Source organism: Canis lupus, chromosome 6, assembly GCF_003254725.2.
Source record: "Canis lupus dingo isolate Sandy chromosome 6, ASM325472v2, whole genome shotgun sequence".
NCBI classification, from domain to species: domain Eukaryota; kingdom Metazoa; phylum Chordata; class Mammalia; order Carnivora; family Canidae; genus Canis; species Canis lupus.
The window spans coordinates 62,962,632-62,986,144 of NC_064248.1; the positions used below are offsets into that span (position 1 = coordinate 62,962,632).

The 23,513-nt window shown below is 45.2% G+C and overlaps 1 protein-coding gene across 1 annotated transcript in view; it reads left to right on the forward strand.

The window, feature by feature from the left end:
- Positions 1-3,156: 3,156 nt before the first annotated feature.
- LOC112640973 (SSX family member 2 interacting protein) overlaps positions 3,157-23,513 on the forward strand; it is a 120,046-nt gene continuing 99,689 nt past the window's right edge. The window contains exon 1 of the mRNA XM_049111749.1: positions 3,157-3,249. The gene's annotated coding sequence lies outside the window, so the exon portion shown is untranslated. The remainder of the gene's footprint in view (positions 3,250-23,513) is intronic.

Sequence of the window (23,513 nt, forward strand, 5' to 3'; positions counted from 1 at the left end):
TGTCACATATCACTTGTCAACCTCTGCCTCCTGTGGGCTAACCTCCATGCCCCCTGGAGGCATGACCTACTTGAAAGGGGGTATGCAGATCTAGGCCCAGCCCCCTTCCCTATAGTGGGGGAGAGTAAAAATGAGAGTAGGTGTCACTGACCTAAGTGGATCAAACATGAGGATGAAGAAAGAAGAAGGATGGAGGTCTGTGTCAAAATCTTAGGTGCTATGGCTGACTGGTCCCAGTTGGACAACCTGTGTTGCAATTATTGTCAGGAAACCCAGTGTGGAACACTGGAAGGACAGAACCCCCCAAAACTGTGGCCCACTGTCTGCCAGCAGTTAATAAGAATCACAGTGAGAATAATAAACACTTAGAGAGGGCTTACTATGAGCAGGGCATTGTTCTAAGCACTTTATTTAATGGGAAGAGCTAGGGAAGAAGAGGTCCAGGTCCATGAAAGGGATCCTCTGAAATTTGCTCACTTCTCAGAGCAGGAATTGGCATAGTTTCAAGAATCTCCTCAGGGGAGGTCAAGATTAGAGTGAAGGGGGCTCATGTAGCCTTGAGGTTGGCCTTGAACAATTAGAGAAGCCACCAACCTGTGCCCTCAACGTGATTCAGCAGCCAAGCCTCCAGTAGTTGGGGCCTTTGGGGACTTTTTGTGCTGCACATCCCCATGAGCTCAGGACAGCTCCTTTGCCAGGACCCTGCCAAGCCCTGGCCCCTAGGTCTGCCTGTCAGGATTTGGCACCCTGCTGGGGAGAATATAAATATGGATAGAGCATGGCATCTTTAAACATGGTACAAGAGCAGAGGGACAACCAGGTCCAAATGATAATATTTTGAAAAGCCACAGGGAGCCTCTGCTGCTGTTCAGTTAGAATTGCTCCTCTTTCATGTGATTAAAGAAACTCTTGTGGGTTTTTTTTCCTTTTCCTTAGAGACATTAGTAGGGGTTCCCCCCTCCTACTACAGCACTGAATGATTTCTAAGGTTTCTAAGCACACCACATTTACATTTACTACTCGTTGGTTCTCTAAATGAAAGGCAGCCTGAAACACATTAATGAGCCTCCTGATTACTGCAGCCCTTGAGAAATTAATTAACGACAATGCAGCGTACACTTAACATCCCTCCTCCTCTCTGTGCCTGGAACGGCACGGAGCATTGCTTTCATCCCCACCCAACCAAGAGTCACCACACATCTTTGGCCATGGAGCTGCCTTTTCTGGCACATTTTGGACCGCTTTTCCTAGGGCATGCCATTCCCTGGATAATTAAGTGATAGCATCTTTCTCATGGCCTGGAATTTCCCCATTTACCACCCCTAAATCGGTCCCTTCTTTCTACTAATAGCCAACATTTAAATGTTGCTTCATTTGTCAGGGACTTTGTGTGTGTGTGTGTGTGTGTGTGTAGCTATTTGCTTAATAAATTTCACAATAATCCTGGGGTAGGTGCTGCTATTTCCCATTTTACCTTTTTCAGCTTTCATCTTTACATGTACAACTTTTACAAAGGGTAAACTAAAGGTACAGAAATGGCAATTAAGTCACTTAAGGTCACATAGCTAGTAAGTGACTGAGCCATGATCTGAACTCAAAGAGATTGACCCAAAATCCATATCTTAACCACTAATCAGATCTATAGCTACCCATAGATATATTTGTATTTGGGGGTCATTTTGAGCTTCTTAATTTTAAAATGTGTATATTGAGATGGTTTCCCATGCATCTTGACTCAGGGTGCTATCAGTGCTACTTCTGCCTGGTGGGATATCCTTCAATGACCTTGATCTGCCTCCCCAAGACAGAAGAGCCAACACAAAGAACTACCATTGGAGCATGGATAAACTCCAGGGCAATTTTATAGCATCCAGACTTCTCACATCTAGGAGACAGGAATTGACCTCTGTACCCAGGCTCTTCCTGTGTTTCCTCTTCTCTTCTGGGGAGGGATGAAGGAGCTCTTTATAAAAAGTATATTCTCTTGTGCATATACTCTTGTCACAGCTGAAAAGGATGGAAAGAAGTTGGCATGATTATTCCCATTTTGTAGGTGAGGACTCTGAGGCTCCAAGAGGACTACTAACTTATCTGCTCAGGATCATGCAGATTTGCGGGGGGGTGGGGGGGGTCTGACTCTGCAAAATGCAAAGCTACTGATTCCAAATTGCTGTTCTTTCCACCAAACTGAACTGTGTTCATGTCGTTCTGCTGGATGAACTACTCACCGAGATGGCTATCCATTTATAATCACTTCGGATCCCAGGGCTACCATAACGGAGCTCATGAAGCAGCCTTACAAATGTGAGTCTCACATGCCAGGTTGTTGAAAGAACTGTGCAGCTTTTTGGCACCCCCACCAAGCCCTGAAGTAAGGGTAACCTGAGTGGTATCCACCGTCGTCCTAGTGGCAACCACATCTATCTTGTAAAGAGAAGTAGCAAAGACTCAGGAGGCCACTCAAAAAACAACTTTGGTTGGACCGTATTTCCAAGTAAGAGAGAAAATAATCATACAAGAAAGCAGTTTACATGATGAGCAAAGCATCTTCCAGGCAACACATAGCCTCAAAAGTGTTCTTTCCTCCACACTAAGCCCCGAGGGTCTGAGAGTGCTCCCCAACGCAGCAGCATGGGGCATTATATCTTAAGAGGTTAGGGACGCGTTTGGACTGAGACTAGACCCAAGCTCAAGCCTCAGCTCTGCCATGTCCTAAGTATTTGAGCTGAGGCAAAATAGCTCATCCTTCAGCCTCTGTTTCATCATCTATAAAATGGGAGAATAATTGTACCTGTGGCAAAGGACTGTCGTGACAGTTAGATGCGCCGATGCATACAGGCAGCACGCTAGGTATGCAAAGTGCTTGCTTACAGACATAGTAAGCGATTCATAAAATCAGTTTTTAGTGCTCTTTGCCAGAGTCTTCCTTCTACTGAGCTCCTGCTGTTCCCCCTGAAATGCTCTCTATTAGGGACTCTGTTCAGAGGGCAGCTCATCAGCAGACCTTCCCTGGCCACCGCACTCAGAGCAGCTCGTATCCTCCCTCCTTGCTTTAGGCTTTCCATGGCACAGATCACTCCCACATGCCATATCATATATTCGTATGTTTACTTGTTTATTGTCTGTTTCCATTAGAACGCCAGCCCCATGATGATGGCACCTGTATTGGGTTCACTCCTGAAGTCTCAGTGCCTAGAGCAGGGTCTGCCGTGTGGAGGGGACCAAGACCTATGTACGTGATGAAGGCAGGTGAGTAGAACACATCTCTTCTGAATAGATTGTGATTCCATACTGTGGTGCAACCTAAAACCAGATGCAGGAGCAGTTGTATATCTGGGACAAGCCTCCTGCAGAGTGCCTGAGAAGGCCTGAGCCACTGAGGTGCTGAGCTGTGCTCTAGTGAGCCCTGCAGCCCTGGAGTGTAAAGCAATCACCGTGCCAGGCTGCAGGGGATCGGAACCGGCTCAGCCATTTTCTTTGCTCCGAAAGTTATAGCCTGAAGTGACTGCCAGGGGAGCTCCCTTCCCTGGTATGCTTCTCTTCCTCTTCTTCCTCCTCCTCCTCCTCCTCCTCCTCCTCCTCCATGCCCTCCCTGGGGATTCATGACTGGGAGTGCAACTTCCTCAGGGACAAAAAAGCATGTCTTAAAAGTAACCTGTGGCAATGGATAGTTCACTGCTTTTAAACTCACAAATTATTTTTTCACTGCAGTACACAGCTCAGATCATGATTTTCACTAAGTAAAAGCAAAAATGGGTTTTGCTCTTGGCTCTCCCTGGTTGCCGCTGAGGTGCAGCCACCTGTTTTCCTGATGCTAGGGCCCCAGGGATGGCACCTAGTGGGGAGAGGTAAGGGGGCCACGTGGACAAAGAGCTGCCTCCTTAATGCTGCTGCCGCCTGGGGAAGGCTGGAGTAATGAGGGTCAGTGGGCATTAAACATTCCGGCATTGCCTCTCCAAGGTTTCACGTTTCCCATGAAGGTCCAGGTAGAGAGTGCATTGGACGTGATAAGGCACCTCAGAACTACTAGTGGAGATTGATTTTTTGAGACTCCTCAAAAGGGCATGGAGTTTTTCCTAAAGTTCAAGGCACTTTCAGAGAGATTGTTTTTTTTTTTTTTTTTTTAAATTTTTATTATTCATGATAGTCACACAGAGAGAGAGAGAGAGAGAGAGAGAGAGAGGCAGAGACATAGGCAGAGGGAGAAGCAGGCTCCATGCACCTGGAGCCTGACGTGGGATTCGATCCCGGGTTTCCAGGATCGCGCCCTGGGCCAGAGGCAGGCGCTAAACCGCTGCGCCACCCAGGGATCCCAGAGATTGTTGATAAGCAGATGTGTGCTTCCCAAAGCCTGCATAGAGCAGAGGCATCAAGCTAGAGGAAAGAATTAGATAAAATAACAAGTAGCAAAAAGGAGAGCATGCTTCATGAACTCTAGCTTGATCTTACTAGCAGATTCTAGAAGTTGCCTTTGGTCCTTATCTGTGAATTGTTGTCTATGACGTAGACACTGTTTTTCCGTGTTAATATATATGCTAATGTAACTATATACAATAACTCCTGGATAGGGCACGTAAATGAATGCAGTCATTAAGAACTATATTACCTCGGGCACCTGGGTGATGTAGTTGTTAAGGGTCCCACTTTTCATTTCGGCTCAGGTTGTGATCTTAGGGTTGTGGGATCAAGCCCTCTGTTGGGTTCCATACTCAGCGTGGAGTCTGCTTGAGACTCTCTCTTCCTCTGCCTCTGTCCTCCCCACTGTTCTCTCTCTTTCTCTAAAATAAATAAATAAATCTTTTTTTTTTTTTTTTAATGAACTAGATTACCCCAAATCATGCATTTGGGTGCAGGTAAAACCCAAATTATCATGATGATGTAAGGTAGGCCCAGAAATGTGCAGTACAAGTGTTTTTCCTTAGCCATTTCATGGAAAATCACAAGTCTGTGGCCCACGGGACAAATCTAGCTGGATGTCCTGGGTGATGTTCAGGTCTCTGGCTGTGGATGGGCTGCTGCTTCTTTTTCTTCTATTGATTTATTGTAGCCCCAACTTGGAGTGTTTCTTAAATAAACATAGCTTTTATTGAAGAAAACATCTATCTGGGATTTCCTGGGCAATTGTGCCAGAAGAGTGGGCTTTTTCTGGATGACTATACTCTCTTATGTATGGACAAATACAGCTATGGACAAGTATAGCTCCCACCATGGAAAATTAGGATACTGGAACTATTGTCCTAAGCCCTGGAGCTTGAAGAGCCCGATTCATGCCTCAGATGCTGGTCCTCACTAGACTGGGTAGGCAGACATCTTTGACCACCAGGACTGAAGCCTAGCAAGCAGATGGAAGAGTGTATGGAAGATCTACACATTATGACTTTCATTCCCAAACAACTGCTGGTGGGGGGAAGCTTTTCTTCCCACAGAGGAAATAGCAGCTCCTACTTTGTGCCCCCACTGAATCCAATTGTTACTTCTGACATGTCACCTGCAACATATTATACTGATTTCCACCACCCCTGCCACCTATACTGCCCTCCATCTAATGTCTTCTTGAGGACCCAAGGGTTCCCTGAGCCTGGCACAGTGCCTGGAACATAGTGCTCAATAAAAGGTGGTTCACTTATTTGACTGAGGACCCTTCTCCCTGAAGGAGGCAGGGAGTATTTATATGCACAGGGATAGCCCCTGCCTTACAGTAAAATACAGACAAATGCATGATGGAAGGCCAGGTGTGTAAAGAACTCTGACATGGTAGCTTAGATCCAGAATCCTTACAGAAATCTCTTTATCCAACCCCAAGGGTCAGGATGGCTCAAGTAGCTGGGATTCAGTTGAGCCAGAATGATGGAGTGTTTGTTCCTCTTCTGCATGGTCCTCCATAGAATCCTTGGAGACAGAAACTTAGTTCTGCGTCTCAGCCCATTGATAGCAAGTTCACCTTTGACAGTGATTTAAAATCCCTCAAGACTCAGATTATGTCCAGCTGCTGACCCTGTGGCAATGCTCCTGGTGTGGAAAGAAGTGCACCCAGTGTTGCAGGTTCGTGGCTTCCTGGGGCTTCCTTGATTAAGGAATGTATGCTAATGGTGGCAAAGAAAGGAATAGTCTTGCAGAAGAAAGACAGAGTGCCTTGGAGCCTGAGTAGCAACCAAGTTTCTTTTATTATGGGACTTCTTGTCCGGTCAGCTTCAGGACCTGTGAAGGCTGTTACTTTGTGAGATCAGAGGCTCTGCATTTGAACTAAGGAGGATCCTAGGAGGAGGAGAAGCCTGGCCCAGAGGCACTGAGTGCAAGGCATAGTGCTCCAAAAACCAGGCCTTTCCTAACCTGAAGCCAGGATCCAGAGCCTCTTCTCTAATGGCTCTGAGACTTACATTTGGTTACTCCTCCCTGTGGAATTGCCTGCCTGCAAAGAGAAGTGTGTGTGTTGGGAGGAATCCCATCTACACTGTGAGCCAGACTCAGGCCTTCCCTGGAGACGGTTCATGGCCCACAGAGTTTGAGGAATTCCTCCCTAGCAGCGTATCAGCTGCACCGTTTTTACCTAGGATTTTGGTAACATGGATGCTTTTTTGAAAGGGTAGATTGATTTCTTTTCAAACAAAAAGGCATTCAGGGCCCCGGGGCCTAGGTGGGCCCCACAAGTCACCTATGCCCAGTGCCAGGTCACCTTTTCTGCCCAGGCATCATCCTCCCTCCTGGGCCCTGTGGGGAGGCTCCTTGCACAGCTCAGGACTGCAGCGCTGCCTCCCAGCTGAGAAGGATGGATAGAGTGCCGCAGGCAAGACTGCTCTGTGAGAACTGAAAGCCCAGGCATCTGCTTGGGGCAGAAGCTCCAGGGTGCCCCGTGAGGAAGCCATCAGGGCTCTTGGTGTGCAGTCAGGGGAGGCTGATAGGCTGCGCGCTCACTGCCAGCCAAGGAACACAGAATGTTCCTTCACAGTACAGCAGGTCCATCTGGGTGGGGAGCCCCTGCACCACCGGCCTCTCAGGGACCATGCCTTTGCCATTTGGAAGGCCACAACCATCACTATTCATTCAGATGCCCCTCTGTGAGGCCAAGAAGGCTGGCCCCTTTGTTCCCCTGCCCACAGCACCCCTCTGTCCTCCTCCCTGCAGCCTGGGATCCTCTCTGGCTGCTACCTGTCACTTGTGCAAGGTCTGTCTTTTAGGAGTCTCTCTTGGGACTGGCCAGGAGAAGAAAGGCATATTTTAAAAGCACACGAAGCTCTGGGGCATTTTTAAAAAGGCATATGGCCAATCTCCTGTCAAGTGTTAAGCCTTCTGTCCTACAGAAAGGAAGAATAAATCTCTGGAGTATACACAACTGCTCAGGCAGAGAGCCCGCTGCCACAGCACCGTTAATCTCAACATCAGCATCATCATCATCATCATCATCATCATCATCAAAAAGCATCTTCTGAACCCTTGATTGCCATGACAACCAATAAGGAGGGAGACTTCAGTGGGAAGAGTTGAACTTGAAGGGAGGAAGCCTGGACTCCCATCCCAGCTCTGCTTCCAGCGGCCTCTGTGCCTGTGAGCATGGCATGGCTTGCCTTGCCCCTCTCAAATTCTTCACTACTATCATAGATAACACCCTCACCCCCCAGATTTCCCCAGCCTGTGACCACTGCAGATATGACTACAATCACCATCCCACAGAACCTAGGAACATAGGTTCAAAAACCTTAACAGAACTCCTGACAGCCATTGTTCACTGGTTTGAAGGACACTCAAGATGAAACCAATTTGCCATCACTGCCCTGATGGAATTTATAACCTGGGAATGGAATTCTGTACCAAGAACAGGCCAGGTCACTCGGGAAAAAAACAACAACAAACAAACAAACAAAAGAAACTTAAAAATCAACAAAGCAATAAACCTACCTGAACAATCTAGACTGGCCAGGTAAATGATACTTAGTTACTAGGCAAAGATAACTTCAGTGAATTGTTTTATTCAGATAGACCCGGGGTTAAAGATATTGAAGCACACCCCAAATCAGAAACGCCCCTCTTTATTATACAGATGAGGAAATGACTTCCCCAGCCCCTCCCCCCCAGCCTGGCAGCAGCCATGTCAAAAACCCAGCTTTTCTGGTTCCCAGCCCAGTGCTCTCTACCCACTGACTGCATTTCCTTGCATGGCCCCTCGGTGAGACCCTTTTATGGCCCCTCGGTGAGACCATAAAAATTTGGAAAAACAAATTTCCAAATACTGCATAATTGAACGAGTCAGAACTTCTTCGTTTTATTATAACACCACTCCCTATTTGCATATCTGGGGAGAGTCACGTAATCCATTCTGGTCCTTGGTTTTCTTGCCTGTACAATGGGCACCAATAATGCTGTCTGTCCTTGCCTCACCAGGACATAGACACTATAAGTAAAGATGTGGAACATCCAGTTAAACAGCAGTTAGCATGAAAAGAGCCATGAACAATCAGGTAGTGACTATCATTCTGGGATTAATGGCAACATTTGGCAAATGCCAGGATGTGTGGAATAAATGCACCATAGCCCAAGGATGACTCAGGTGATGCAACTGGGGTCAGGCAGACTTCAGAAACCATCCTTATTTCCATGAGAATGTCAGGAAAAGGGAAAACCCAGAGGGGTGTACTAAATAACAAAGGATTTTTCCAGGTCAGCAGGAGACCCAAGGGTTCCTTCCCTCCTCTTTCTGCTGCAGCTGTCTGGAGGAGGGCTCTGACAGCAGGGCTAGGGCTCAGGATGAAGCACTACATGCATGCTTAATGAGTGTTAACTGGGGAGCAGCTGAAAGCATAAGGACCAGCGTGTAACAGATTATCACACAGGGAGTAACCCAAACACATCTCCTCCTGATTGCATTTATCAGGGCACCTCACTGGGTGTTCCTGACATCAGGAGCCTGGCTTTGTAACCACACACCGAAGCCTTTGCCTTAGGAAGCAGTGAGTTTGCACAAAATATCTTCCTAGGACATGAATTAAATGGGTTTCTCCCAGGTCTGGCACTTTGCCGCACTCCTGCAAAGGGTTGAACCTGCTTTATTCTCTTGCTTCAATTGAAGCGAGGCCTGAGAGTAAAAAGGCATTTGAGGAAAAAGAGTCCTCTGGATTGACCACGAGATGGCGCAAGAGTTCTACCAATGAGACTGCGGATGGCCCAGCACCTACTTAGGGAAATTCTGAAAGGAATTTATAGCTTCCAAGAATTTCAAAGCAGAATGGTGCCTTAGAGGTCATCTAATCCAACCCTATAATTTTAAGGCCAGGTAAGAGGAGCTCAGAGAGATAAAAGATCTTGCTTGGTGTAAACAACCAGTTAGTGCAAATCTGGGATTAGACATCAGATCCCCTACCTCTGGATCAATCTCATTCAGTCAACCACCATGTTTCTGTTCTCTACTTATGTTGTCTTGGATTCTTAGCCATTACTGAAGCAGGGAGCAGTTTCAGTATTGAGGATTCAACACAGGAGGAGCAGGAAGGGAGTGGAGTGGTGTGAACAGGCCTCTCAGATGACCCAAGAGCCTGGATACAAGGTACAGAGAATTCTGTGGTCCTGCCCACTCAGGCTCACTGTCTGAGGATGTTGTCATCCTGCCCTGGTTAGATCCATGAGCGTTAAAGGCAAGTGGGTACCAGCCTGGAGACCTCCATTCTAGCTTCATTCTGCTCACCACTTGCCAAACTCAGGTCACTGTTCCTAAGCCTTGGTTTCCTGACTTACTAAGCAAAATGACAAAGAGGGGCCAGGGGTAAACCCCACCATCAGGTTTCCATCCAAGACTATGGCAATCCAAAAAGTGAAGCTGCCATTGTATTTTCTATGTTCTTTATTACTTTACATATGCCCTACCATGTTCCAGAGAGGAATTAAAGCATATTACAATTAAAGCATAAAACAATAAGATATTTTATAGAGATGAAGAAAAATTTGATGATCATGATGATTCATTCAGCAAGATCAATCCAAAAATACTTAATGGATGCCACTCTTGTTTTTATATGTAAATCTATTTTATATGCATTCCATCAACCAGAAATCACATTTATCTGGCACATCTGTACTTTTTCTTCTAAATAGTAATTCATCTTTATAATAAATGGGCATTTGCACTAGTGGAGAGGTTCAGAATGCAGGATCTGCCCTGGTTTGAACTTCTCTGTCACTTCTGTCTTGTGTAACATTGTGAATCATGTAACCTCACTCATCCCTATACTTCTCATCTCTAAAATTGGAATCATAATTTGATTCTAAATTATCTTATAATGATAGAGAGTGCCACCTAGCATCCAGATCTTGTTTTCTAAAAACCATTCTCCGATAAAAGGATCCAGGGCTCCTTTGTAAGAGTAGTTGATGGTAGGAGTGAAGTAGAGAAAACCCAGGATGAATCTGGAGCATTTCGGTCCCAGAAATTAAGGAAGTACCCACGAACAGACAATAGCATGTCAGAAGGGCATAAGAGTTAACATGAAAGAGGTTCCAATAGCTGGAGCTGGAACAGTTTGAGCAGCAAAATAAATTAATAATAGGATTGGATTATAACTCATTGAATGAAATAACTATCCATGAGTCAACACAGATATAAATAAATAGTTGAATAAACAAATGGGGAAGGGACAAATCTTTGCAGAAGAATTACAACTAATAAGTGAGGGAGTGAGGGACATATAAAATCACCTCAAAACACCACAGGCAAGATGCCCAGATGGATGCTGAGATTATGTGCAGAAGTTTGGAGGGAAATATATTATTTAAATAGTCTCAAAGTATCTAGGCCAAGACGCTTATCAATTACAAAGAGAAAACAATAACTTTACAGTGGGGAAATCCAGCCAACATCACCATAACCAAAGGATTGTGGTCAGCATCACTAGTAATGACACACCAGCATCATGTACCTCCTGATATGATTGACTGAGGACACATCACTTCTAAAGCATTCTTGATAAAAATGCGTAACCTCAAACTAATAAGAAAACATCAAACAAGCCCAATTTGAGAGACACTCTGCAAAAATAACTGACTGGTCCTTCCCAAAATATCAAGGTCATGAGAGACTAGAGGAGACTGAGGAGCTGTCACAGACAGGAGGAGACTGGAAGTCAGGCCAACTAAATGCTATGTGGATCTTAGATTAGAGCCCAGAACAGAAAAAGGATATTCATGCTCCTGGCAGAGAGAACAGCAGGAGAAAAGGCTGGGGGGGGGGGGGGGGGAGACAAAACATGGACCCCTCAGCCTCTGTTACCCTGTGCTGTACAAATATTATTATTTTTTTTACATGTGCCACTATGGCAAAGAAGTTGGCACTGAGGTTGAGGACCAGACCAGTAGTCAATTTTTCCATTGCTCCTTCTGCTTCCATCGTGCAGATTGGTCAGGGGCCAAGAGCAGCCTCTGAAACCAGTGACCTCAGCCAAGCTAGGGTTGGAGTGTTCTGGGGCAGAGCCCTCACATCTGTGGGCTCTACTTTGGGCCCAGTTTCATTTTGGGGAGACAGTATAGAAGTTACTTAAATATACAGCAGGAAAGAAAAATTTGATGATCTGTGTTTAAATTCTCACAGCTGTGTCATCTTGTGTAACTTACTTAACCTCTCTGATCCTTGATTTCCTCATCTATAAAATGAAAATTAATTTCACTTCCCTCTTAGGGCAATTAATTGGAAGGGTCGAACAGGACATGGTAAAGCCTCAATTAATTGGTTGTTTGCCTCTTTCTGTACCTGTATCTTTGGTGGTGTTGGCAATAATAGCAGGTTACCCTGGAAGCAATAGGTTTCTGTGTAAAACGAGAGTACCACCTAGCTAGATGGAGTAGCTCAGTGTGTTCTGGTTAAAATACATCACTAATAACACCACAAGTGGCCTATCTACACAGGGAATAGATAATAAACATTAAAAAGTAAACACTGATTTAAGGGATGACCAAAACCCAAAACATATCAAAGGTGAGAGCTCAGGTAGATCTTGGGAGTGAAAGAGCACAAGCAGAGTAAAGATGGGGTAAGGCATATACTTAACCGTTTCTATTCTACATACATCCTCCCCTACTTTCCTAGTAAAGAGCTCAAGTTGTAGGCATGGTGGCAACATACCAGCCAAAAGACTACATTTCCCAGCTTCCCTTGCAGAGAGTTATACCCAAATGACTAACTTCTGGCCAATAAAATATAAATGGATGCTATTAGGTGGAACTTCCAGGAAGATGTCTTGAAGAGGAAAAATTGAAATGTGCTCTTTTTCTCTTCTTTTCTTCTTTCTGCTTATCAGGAAAGGCTAGAGTCATTGTGACCAAACTTGAAATACAAGGCAGCCTCAGAGTGGAAATGACATGCTAAAACAGAAAGATATAAGAGCTTCAGTTCCTGCTGACACTGCAGAACCCCCAAACCACGCCTAGACCACCTATCTCCAAACAGCACATTTATTAAACATTATTTCTGGTCTGTTATTAGCAGCCAATAGAAATTCCTAACTGGAAAGACATGAGCTAGAGTAAAACTGGTGATTGATGCTGGCTATCATAATGTAATGGCAAGAGAACGTAATCACTTTGGTAATCTTCATCTGCAGAATTTCAACACGTAAGGAAGAAAGCTTGCAGGTAATAATGGACTAGAAGCATGCTTTCACGTGTGCATGCATGCACACACACACGCACACATACACACATGCACACATATCCTGAACCATTTGCATAGATGAGGGATTTCAGGCTATCCTGGAGAACACGTGATATTTTCTGGGCTAATGATCAGAAGCATGGTATGAGTATCTTGCATTGTTCCTGAATCCTTGCTTCAACATCTATTCCCAAATTTAGCATCTGTTTAGCAAATGAGACAATCACTACAGCCATAGACATCAGATAATCTTGGCTAGAAGCCCCAACAGAAGTCCATTATTATGAACAGTTTTTTTGAGGGGGGGGCGGTCCTGTGGGTATAATAAAAATGATCATTTTTTTTCTTTGCAGGAAGCAAATTTCTTAAACTCTTCTGTGCAAGTCATCTCTTCCCTTTGGGGGAAAAAAAAGCGCCATATTATATAAGGGGCTTATGGCATATTTAGATGTTCCATCAAAGCAAAAGACAGGTTGGCTCATGCTGGGCCAGGAGAATACTCAATTGTATTCTTAGCTCAGGTAGAAAGAAACCTCTCTGGTTAGAGTAAAACATCATTGGTTAGAGTTTTAAAATTAAAAATGCCAGATTCCCATAAGTGTCTGATTCTGATGCTCAGGTTTTGGTGTTATACAGACAAAAAGGCTACCAGGCCTGATGATGGATAAGAGGGTGTTCTGCAAAGACTCTGGCATTGCCACTTGTCTGTCTGTCTATCCATCCATCCATCCATCCATCCATCCATCCTTCTGCCCAAGAACATCCACTTAGGGCATTCTATGTGCCAGGCATGGAGCTTACTGATGAATAAGACACATTCCCTGTCCTTGAGGAACATCTATTCCAGAAGCCCAAATAAGAATATAAGCCACTCGACAAATGTGGGAGAGCCTTTGAAACTTTGCTTTATTTCTCAGCACAGGCATAAACTGGTGAGTTATTAATCTTGAAAATAGGAAGTTAAAAAGCAAATAGCTGTAGATCCTTATTTGCCCCATGTATTGATTATTATAAGTTACTGTTTATGGAATGATAGCTTTGTGCTAGGCACTTGACATGCACTATCTCAGTTAATCCTTGCAGTGATTTTCCTGAGACAGACATTTGTTATCAGAATGTCTTAAGTCACAAGAATCCTAATACTCAGCTATCACTGTCCTAAATCTTAGAATTATTTAATCATCTCATCAGCAGAGAGGAGAGAAGTTTCAGAGGAGCTGAGCAGCTCAGTGGTGCCAGGGTGACAGGTGAGCATCTCTCTGTTCTCCTGGCTTTCCCTGGTGATGTGGTTATGGCAGCCCTAAACATCACGTTCTCATATGACAGCATCCAAAGCAGAAAGAGGAAAATAAGAGAAAGAGGAATCTTCTCCCATCTTTTATTATAGAGAAAAGTATTTCCCCAAGAGACTTCCACTCTCAGCCCATTGGCGAGAAGTGTGTCATCTCCAGCTACAGAGAGGGATGAGAAAACACGAATCCATTATACTCTGCTTCTGGTGGGAGGCAGACAAGGAAGATGGGGCCGGACGTGTGCTCTCATCTCCCTTGTACAGACAAAGAAGCGGAGACGTGGGGAGTTTTTGCTTATCCTTGCCCCAGCCACACAGTTGGAAGTGTCAGAATTGGGATTAAAATTCAGGAAGGTCTCCTCTGGAGCCCAGACTCAGTCACCACTGGATATTTCCCTCACCTGCTCTACAATACAAGACTGCATCAAGTTTAACAACTTTGCCCACTAATTGTATTTCCCTACTTCCTGTTAGCCTTCCACGGAGGTTGGATGTTGTAAATTCTTTCTATAAGGGGAGAGGCATGTGCAGAGTCTCACCAGCATAGTGATGGAATGGAAGTGGCTGTTGAAATAATAAAAACCCCGAGAAGGGAGCCACCAAGCAGAGCTATGGTGGAGACATGTGTGTGGACCAGGCAGTGCAGTGACACAGCAAATCCAGCGCAGCTGCTGGAAAAACACCAGGCAGGCAGGGAGGGCTGATAAATGTCTGCCATTCAGCAGAAGTTTTGCCCCTGAAATGAAGTTTAAAGTGAAGGGCAGATCTCCACCACCCAGCAAACTGGTTTAGTATGTAGTGTACCTTGAGCATAGTACAATTTCAGTGACATCCCCCCAGGATTTTTAATGCTCTCATTGGAAAATGCATTTTAATTTCCAACAAGGTATGCTGGCACTCAAATGCCCCTTCAGTGTCATGGTGATTCAAGGGCTTCTTCTAGCAAGTGGGTAAGGGAGAGTGGGTGGGAAAAAGAATGTATTAACTCTATATCTGCCAAGCCCCAGGTGAGGAGCCAAGCTTGAAGCATGTTAACAGAGAAGAGCCTCAGGAGGTCTGGGCTCAAGGGTATAGGCAGGGGGTCCAAGCTCCTTGTGAATTCTCCACTCAGAATGTGGCAGAGGTGCCAGGCCATTCCAGGAACTGCAGCTCAGGAGTCAGGGGGGACGTGAGCTAGATGGGACCAGTGGGAAAAGTGCTGGCATAAAGAGCTGCTAACCACACAGTCCAACTGGTAAAGGCCAGCTATGCCATCCCCCGGTCCCATCTGGCTCACCCTCACCCTGGTGCTTGTTCTGTCCTGACTGCTGAGGTGAGACTGGAGGGGAATGTGGTAGACAGAAGAATGGCCCCCCAGACATACCCAGTCCCACGTCCGGGAACCTGTGTCCATGTTACCTTAACTGACAAAAGGACTCGGTGATGTGATTATGGTAAGGACCTAAAGATAGGGAGATAGCTTGGATTATTCAGGTGGGTTCAATATAATCGCCAGGGTCCTTATAAGGAAAAAGCTGGTGGGGGAGGGAAGGAGGCTCAGAGAGAGATTTCAAGATGCTGTACTGCTGTCTTTGAAGATGGAAGAAGGGGCGATGAGTCACAGAACAGAGGCAGCTTCCAGGAGCTGCAAGACATGGAAATGGATTCTCCCTTAGAGACACAGCCTTGCTGACATCTTGATTTTAGCCAAATAAGACCTGTTTTGGACTTCTGATCTCCAGAACTGTAAGAGAACAAATGTGTACAGACACATTAAGCCACTCGGTTTGTGTAGTTTGTTGCAGCAGCTATAGGAAACCAATACAGGGGCAAAGGTGGAAGCAGGGGGCCAGGTGAATGTCTGTAGACAAGGATGGGATGGTCAAAGTGCAGTGAACATAGGCAGGGCGGGGGTGGGGGGTTTGTGTGAGGACACAGCCTCAGCTGCCCTGTGCCCTCTGTGCTCCCCTCTACTGCCATCTACATTTGTAAACTCTGCTCCACATCCCAGACCCTTTCCCAAAGCATGTGGGAGACTCCTGTTTGGAGTCTTTGTGTTAGAAATACACAAAATAACTTCTTTTAGAGCTAAAGGGCTGATGACTAGCCCCTTGATTTGGGGGCTCCTGCCCATTTCCAGGGTCACACTGAAGTGCCCCAGTGTGTTTCTCTTCCAGAGTGTTTTTGTTGCTCTAGTTTTAAAGGACTCAGCTGATGGGACTGCTTGCTCTCTCTCACTCTGGCTTCCTGGGAGTCTTGGTTCATTACATCCATTAGCACTTCCCTGTTTCTCGCCAGCAGGAGATTTTCAAAAGCATTAGTTCAAATGGCAGCCGCCTCCCCTCCAGCGGTGTGTTGGCATCCTGGTTGTGTTCTGGTTCCCTCCCCTGTCCCTTGGCAGTGGAGACATCCCAGGTGGCCTCTCTGCGTTGTGAGACCTGTTTGTGGCTAGAGAAAGCTGTGTGCCCTTGGGCTTTACAAGGATTGCATTCCTTTGCAGTGATTGTTCCCTGTTTGGGAATATAATCACTTTCAGAGCCTGTGGAGAAAGTGAGGGGAAAAATACCCAAGGTGCATAAAACCTGCTTTCAGCATTAATTCTGAAGTTTTCCTTGTTTTACCTGAGTTGACTGTGATCACAGGGCACCACATGGACTGCCTGACTCAGGTTAGATGCCTCATTAGAAAGTGTCTGAACAAAGACGGGGGACTTTTCTCCAGCTTCTGGCACAAATTCCCCTGCTGTGGGCACCCAGTCAGATAAGGATGGGAAGAAGTATACCTGCTTTATGGCAAGAGCGTTTAGCTCTCTGAATTGCTAGATGAAAGTCAGACTGTGCTTCATTGTTAAACATCCAGAACACATTATTAATTGAATGTAGAAGACAGCATTAGGCAGGATTAGCTATGCAGATAACCAGCAGCATTTGAGGCCTAGAACATTAAAAACTAAGATTTCAAATAATAATAATGCCTTCATAATTCCAAATACCAGTGGAAGATATTTAATCTAGCTACACTTTGTTTTTAAGATCCTTTTTCTCATTATTTAGCCAGAGCTATGGATAATTGAACTTTTATGCAAGTGGAAGCCTCCACAAATCTATGGGCCAAATGTAGACAAAGTCCGTTGGAAGGGCAACAGCTGAAAAGCTGGCTCATAACAACCAAGAACCTATTATATGACCAAAAAAATTATAAATGACCAGGATTATGTTATATTAACAAGAATAAGAAGTATGTGCCTTTTGGAAGCTTCTAGTGAAATAATTTTTTTAAATGGCATGCATGCTGACACCCCCTTCCTGTGACAGTGGCAGACATCAGTAATCAACCACCAAACTTTCCCTGCTAGACCAAAATGTTGCATCAAAATCCTTCTCTGCAGGGTCAGGGGGCAAGGTTTGCCATGCAAGATGAAACTCTAGTCTGCAAATTAGTCCCAGGAAGTTCATTCAAAATTCCTTTAGAGTCTGAGGATTTTAGCTCAGTAGAATGCCTACATGTCTAGAGCAGTGTGCTAGGCACTGGGACAAAAGGAATATAAGGGATGTTTTGTTGAGCTAACGAATTCCTAAGGGGAAATCCTCCCAGGAAAGAGAATTCAGTTGTCCCTTTAAGGGGAAAGAGGTTATAGAGACCACAAGAAACGGGCAAGAGCATGAACAGCCAAGATGATAAAAATGCTCCTAGCACATTCCAGGTCACATAAGAATGGGGTAGGATTATGACTAAGAAAACTGGCTGAAGTCCTTCTGGGAAGAGCGTTGAATGCCATACTAGGAGTTTGCTATAGCAAGTGGAGAACTAATAATGTTTGTGAAGAGTCACCCAAAGCTACCTATGTTTTAGAAAGGTAACTCTTCTGGAAGCATGCAGGAAGCGTTGTATAGGGTGGACCCAGACAAGGAAATCAGGGAATCAAATATCTTTTTTTAAAAATATTTTATTTATTCATGAGAGACAGAAAGGCAGAGACACGGGCAGAGGGAGAAGCAGGCTCCGTGTGGGACTTGATGTGGGACTTGATCCAGGGACTTCAGGATCACGCCCTGAGCCAAAGGCAGATGCTCAACCACTGAACCACCCAGGCATCCCGGGAATCAAATATCTTAAAGGGAAGGATGTAATCCCTTCAGCTCCCTTCTTCTCTGCTGACAGTACAAAGCCTTATGGTCAGCTCATTTCTGGATTGATGATATTGATACTAGATGCCTCTTCCTGAGTCATGGGAGAGCCTCTCCTGCTCTCATTCTCCCACAAGTCTGGAGGCCTCTAGTGACCTGTTCTACTCACCCACTAGACTGGAATCTCCCTGAGGGCAGGGACAGGGAGAAGCCCTCTGTCCTCCCAGTACCAGCCTATTCCCCTCCTACAGCAGATGCCCCACAGATGTTTGTTGAACTAATTCACTGTAGGTTATTCCTCTTGTTATACACCCATACTGCACATTCTGCCCCAGTTGAGCAGATCTCACTCTCTTACAAGCAGGAAAGCCTGTTCTGAAGCTCCTCTCTCTAACCACCTTCTACCTGGACAAATGTTGTCTTTCCTTCATTCCCCCATACCCAGTTCATACTCATCCCTTCTAAGAAGTCTATTCTGAATAACATGCAGACAGCATTCCAGAGCTTGGGCTTTATGAATCCATGGGGTGTACACTCCTTACACGCCCCTGCCTCCAGGGAAAGCTCTGCTGCCCCTTTGTTTCCAAAGGCTTTGTTAGCTCAGGCTCACAAAATGTTAGAACTAGAAGCAGCCATACACAGCCACCTCTGCCGTGGTATGATGGAGGGACTGAAGCCCTATTTGACCCAGTTGGTGAGTGGCAGAGTCAGGATTAACTTGGTCTCCTGACCTCTCTATCATCTATAAAAACTTGGAGCTGTCTCTCCTATTCACTGAGTACATGATCCATGAACTTTCTGCAAATAGTTGTTAATGGAGGTGACAACCATATATAGATTACTGACTTTGAAAGAAACATTTTTTTTCCAAATAAAATCCATTTTACACTATAGTGGCATGGAACATGATTTTTAGGGGGCGATTGTACTTCAGAAGGCACTTGACAGTCTTGTCTCACAGTGTTTGCATAAATCCCGGTTGCTGTCACTGTATTGGCAATGGGGTCAATACAAATTAGCACTGCAGTAGACAGAGCACCAGAATGAGGTAACCATGATAAAACACCCACCGTGGGCCTGGCCTGGACTTGGGTCTCAGACTGGTCACTTTGTCGTTACTGTTGATGGAGTTTCTTCCTGTTTCCAGATGCTGCAGCTCAGGCCTAAGATGTCCCATTCACCCCAAAGGACCCAGGACATATCTGTGGTAGGGAAGACGGGACTGATGGTTGACTTTCACTTATTAAGTCCCAGCTCAGAGCCAGGACTGTACTGGCTTCCATATCTCATTTATTCCTTTCAAACCCAGTGAGGCTGGCATTGTCTATGACTCAGGTGGACTTCATTATGGTGCTGGTACCTTCAGGGCCTAGTTGTCAGCTACACGCTACTGTCAAGAAAGTGTTATAAATTGTGCATTGTGTTCATTTGTTTATCTTTGCATTATGCATGCTGTTTTAGAACATAAATAATTTGCTTTGGTGGGTTTCCTTTCCATAAAAGGTGTTAGCAATAGTTCCTACTTAAGAACATGGTCATGAGAATTACATGAAGTAATATATATAAGATAATCAGAACAGTGTCTGACACATGGCACCAACTTGAAGTTTCCTTTTAAGTAGTAGTTACTCTAATGATGGTGGTTGATATTGTTTGGGTTTGTTTAACGTTACATGTTGTCTTTCCTTTTCAACGTGAAGCTAATTGTTTTTTCTAATAACAAAAGTAACACAAGAAAAACATAAAATGGAGACTAGCAATAAATCATATTAAACACTTTTAATACCTTGGCTAGACTATTTTAGATCCTTTTTGTATATGTATGCACATAAATACAAGTACACATAAATACATATAAAACGTATTTCCAAGGGTACCTGGCTGGCTCAGTTGGAAGAACATTTGACTCTTGATCTCAGGTTGTGGGTTTGAGCCCCACATTGGGGATAGAGGTTACTAAAAAAAATAAACTTTCAAAAAAAACCCCAAAACCCCTCATTTCCAAAACATTTTAAGCTATCAAGAATTTAGCCCAAAAGCAGTCATTCAGACCTCCCCTTCCTCCATCCCTCCCTACCCTCTCATGTCAGCCCTCCCCTCTTCCCCACTCCCTCATGCCTTCACACCTCATTCTCCCCTCTCCACACACACACACACACACACACACACACACACACACACTGGTCAAGGTGGTGGGGATGGCCATTGTTCCAACTGACTTTGTGAGAAGCTTTTTGGGTTGTGTGAAAACAAAGATCTTAGTTTTTATAGGGGAACATGATTGTCTCAGCAAAAAGCTGATTCACCGATTAAATATAAGAAAAGCAATAGAAGTACTATTTATTGTTGGCAATTAATCAGACTTAATCCATCTGGTGGTCAAGGCCAGCACTTGTGCCCAGCCGTGTTCAGGGAGCCATTTAGGCACTCGGAGCCACAGCCACAGCAAGGACTGCCAATAAGCTCTGCCCAGATCGCAAGGGAAGGAGTAGTGGGTGTGTATTATTTATGTTCCCCTTTCAAAACAAACCCAACAAAAGAACAAAGCTTCCCTTCTGCTGGCAATGTTAGCAGCTCCAGCATATGGTGCTCCCTGGCTCTTTCTGCTGAGGAGTGGGCGTCCAGGCTGCGTGAAGGTACTGCCCGCAGCCATCTGCTGCGTGCCACCTCTTCCCTCTGAGCTGAATTCTAATCGGGAAGCAGGACCTCAGGAAGGAGGGGAATGGAGGAGAGTGGCTTGGATAGAAGACATGATTTTGTGACAGAGGAAATGTGCTCATCCAGATTGCCTCTCATCACATATATGGTCCAAGTCCATTCTCGGGGCAGGGTGGGGGGAGGGCGTGAGATTGTGAGAGAGAAAAGAAGACAAAGAAGAAAAGGGGGGGCAGGGACCAGGAAAGCTTGGACACTCAAGTGAAGCTATTTGTAGGTCCCCGACCACAATTTCTCTCAAAGATCTTTTAGTATTTCTAGCCTCTCTCGCAGATGCTTATGAAAATAGTCACAATGGAACCACCCACAGTGGGTGAAAACTGTATTTCCAGGAGTGACTTGGGCCACAAAATTAATGTATAGTTCAGTGTGGCATAACAATGACTCTTTTGCACTTAGGGCTTCTGAAATGAAAGACCTGGAAAATCCATGCAGGGCTGGTGACATTAGTGTCGCCCTTTTTGTACAATAAAGTTTGCATCTGTGCCCCTGTAATCTGACATACAGCAGAGGAGGAGGTGGCAGTGGTAGAAATCACAGAGCACTGAGCTGGGGTGTGTGTGTGTGTGTGTGTGTACGCATGCGTGTGCGCATGTGCAGCTGCTTGAGGCAATTAAAAATACTTATGATGTGTGATTTTAAATGTCACAGACTGCATGCTATAGGGCCCGAATGACCTGCCATTGTCTAGGCACAATGATGCTAAGGAACGTACATAGATTCAGGCACATTTTAAAAGCTGACTTGAAACACGTATTTGTCCCTGGAGGTGATAAAATCCCCTGAAGACTGATGTTTTCTTGGCGTAAACTGTGAGCATGGAATTTCTTACCTTAAGCTAAGATTAGCTGGATTGTGTCAGGTGTTCTTCCCCTTTGTTTCTCCTCCTCCTGGGAGCGGGGATCTTACCAACTTACTGAAGCTGCCACCTCACACCTGCAATAGTCACAAGATGAGCCCTTTTCTTCTTGCCCCCAGCATGCTTGGAGACCAGAGCCTTTCAAGGGCTGCTAATCCCTTAGCAAAGACAGAACAGGTGGAGATGGCATCTAAGTTTTTTGTTTTTTTTTTAAAGGAAAAAAATAAGAGGAATTTGAACACTTTTGTTTTCTAAAGGGTATTTCTCTTCTAGAGTAAAAATAACATGTTCGCTGGTTTTGGCTTCTCCATCCTTCCTTCCCTGGGGGAACCCTTCAGGGTGGTCCAGGGACCCTCGGCCCTTGTATGTGGGATGCCCTGGGGAATATCCCATTGGTGCTGAGGTCAGGGGAAGTCTAGGATCCGTTACTGCTATTTCTGATGCATCCGATTTCCTGAGGTTTGCCTCAGGAGCTCTGGAGCTTGTTGAGTTGCTGTTCTACCCAGCCAACAAACAAAATCTGAAAGTATCTGTTGCCAGAAAGAGGAGAGCAGGAGGAGGAAATGCAGTATTGGCATATCCTGACACACATTCTTTGGTACCAGATCCACGGTTGGTCCTGGCAACAGTCTGTGTCTCCTGCAGAGACCCTCTACTCCACAGTAGAGACTTTTGCTATGGGCCGCTTGGATTGAGGCCTCCTCAGAAAACAGGTATGCTCCAGATCCCAGCACCTCAGCACCGGGGAAGCGTCAGTCCCTCCGGGCAGGGCAGGGTCCAAACGCTTTGCCTGTAGAGGACCAGCTAGGAAGCATTTTCGGCTTGTCAAGTCAAGAAGCAAAATTTAGCAACGGTTCTCACTGGCAAGCTAACAGACCTTTGGACCTTTTACAAATTACATGTTAAAATGGAAAAACCATTTATAGCTGTCAGGCTGTATGAAAGGTGCAGCAGGCCAACGTGCGCCGACAGCATGGCAGCCTTCCGTAAGCTGCGGTCCCCACTTAGCTTCAGCCTCTAAGCCCTAGGATGCTCCTCACCTCTCCGAGTCCCCAAATCCATTTTAAAGGCAGCTAAAAAATTTGGAGAGAACACTCCTTTATGTCGAACTCCAGTTTGCCCTCCTGCATCTTATTACAGAAGAATTAATTCAAAAACTGGTTTTAATCATTTTCAGAACTGATTTAAGTTTCTAGAAACATGTTTTGGTGAAGATCCCCCTGTGTGGCTTATTCCCCTCCTGCGCAGCCAAATTGTAACCTTCGCTTAGTGTGTTGAGGTCGTCCTAGAAATCAATGATTGTGTTGTGCTGTGAAGCAAAGAAACAGTGAGGAGCTGCTGGAGTTTGTGGAGCTCTTTGCCCTCACACAGAACATCCCTGCAATGCATTGCTCCATGAATTCGTGCTGCCGCTTTCAGAGCCGGTCCCTTATTATAGGAATGTCACCCATGTCCATTCCCATCGTGGTCTGCTTGCCTACTGAAGCAGTCCACACACACACACATACACACACACATCAAAATTAAATACTTATAATCTTCTGGACTGAAAACCTAGATGCCAAGAGAGAACAGACCCCAGGAGCCCTGGGGCCTTTGGTATTTGACTCAAGTACTTTCATCAGTGATGTATTTAAACCACTCAGAGGCAAATTCTTCCTCTTCCTCCCTCACTCCTCGCCTCTTACTCCCTTGGAAAACCAGCTAGGCTTCTGAGTAAATGTGAACGTTTGCCAGAAGTGTTGATTACCATTTGTGTTGTTTACTAATTACGAATTCCTCAAGGGTAGTGACTTTCTTTCTTAACATCTTAGCCTTAGATTCTGGTCCAGTGCTTTATTAGTAGTAACTTTAGGACTTATTTATAATATCTTAGTAACCAAAATAAATCAAGCCTTAGGGATGTAACAGAGA